Source organism: Martes martes (genome assembly GCF_963455335.1).
Source record: "Martes martes genome assembly, chromosome: 1".
Classification (NCBI taxonomy): domain Eukaryota; kingdom Metazoa; phylum Chordata; class Mammalia; order Carnivora; family Mustelidae; genus Martes; species Martes martes.
In genome coordinates, this window is record NC_137888.1 from 55394117 (window position 1) to 55395576 (window position 1460).

The window sequence follows — 1460 nt, forward strand, 5'->3', positions numbered from 1 at the left end:
GAGGAATGGGGGGCGGTGATGAAATCAAATGCCACTTCCAAGATGGAGATGTTGCTTGGGCAAGACTGTCATGATGTTTTCCTTTTCCCTTCTACTGCTAGAAAGCTCAGAGTCCAATGGATAGCCCACCATCAGCAAATGAGTAGAACTTTGTGTCATTATGGCTGCAGTGATTTTTCTTACTTTACTCTACCAGCAATACTTTTTCTTCAACGTACATTGTGCACTTCTTTGCGAATCTCCTCAAAATCTTTTGGAAAACCACAGAATATTTCCACACCCATCTAGACTACCTTCCTCTGCATTTTCATCTATACCTTCATCTATAACTTCTCTACCTCCATTTATACTTCATTTCTACCACCATGCATGCCTCATCTGTATCTCTAATCCACATTTTTACCCACATCTGTAACCACGAGGGAGACAGGGCCATCCAAGTCTGTCTTTGTAGTTTCAGTTGTGTGTGTTTAGCCCAAATCTGAATATGAAAGCATAATTACAAAGGTCTTAATATAAAGAGAGCTCACATCTGCTCTTCAGCCTCCACTGTGTTTCCACAAGAAAGCCTTGCATTGACAGATGCACTAATGGGCCCATGATACCGAACCCAAAACTTAAAAAGTTCTAGCCCATCAAGAAATCTCATTCATCATTTCATTTTTTGGAAAGGATATAAAAAATGAAATGTCAGAGCTATAATGTCAGGACCATTTAAAATGTCAAGTGCTTGTTGTTGCATAGCCTGGCTGTCTGCTATTCTGATCAAACCCCCAACTGGCATAATAATTACAGATGATGCATCCCATTTTCATGCACAACTGGACCCAGATTTATAACAAATCAGTGGAAACATTCTCATTGCCCAGCCTGAAATTTTCTCCTTTTACTACAGAGCTTAAGACTTTTCCTTTGGAACAGAACATTATTACTGATTCAAGACAGGATTCAGGGTTAGAATAAGAGAAAAAGGGAAGAAAAAAGTTTCTCCGTAGATCGGAACTCGGTCACTTATAGTAGAGAGATACAACAGGAGCCACGAGGTAGCAAACATAGTTGCTGGATGCATGTTTAAGAAGAATGTTAAAGTATGGAGACACTGCCCAGATTATCCCGGTCTATTTCAAGATGCAGATTAATTTAGGTGTGCAAGGAAATATACATGTGAGCACTATTTTGAAAGGATGGAGATAATCCTTCAGTTTATTCATCATGTTCTAATCTGTAGAGAAACCACTAATATAGATAGAAGAGCAACAATTATTTTGCCTAAGATCTTTATGGAAGTATCCATGGGACTTAAGTGATGTATTCACAAGCCGATACCAATTATAATAAAAACCTGAAATCAATAGCATGTACGTGGGAGAATTTCATCTCTTCTCAACTGAAAGTCTTGCATCCACTGAAAATTGGGAAAGGCATTCTCATGGCTCACAGTTGCTTCATTTCCACCTTCC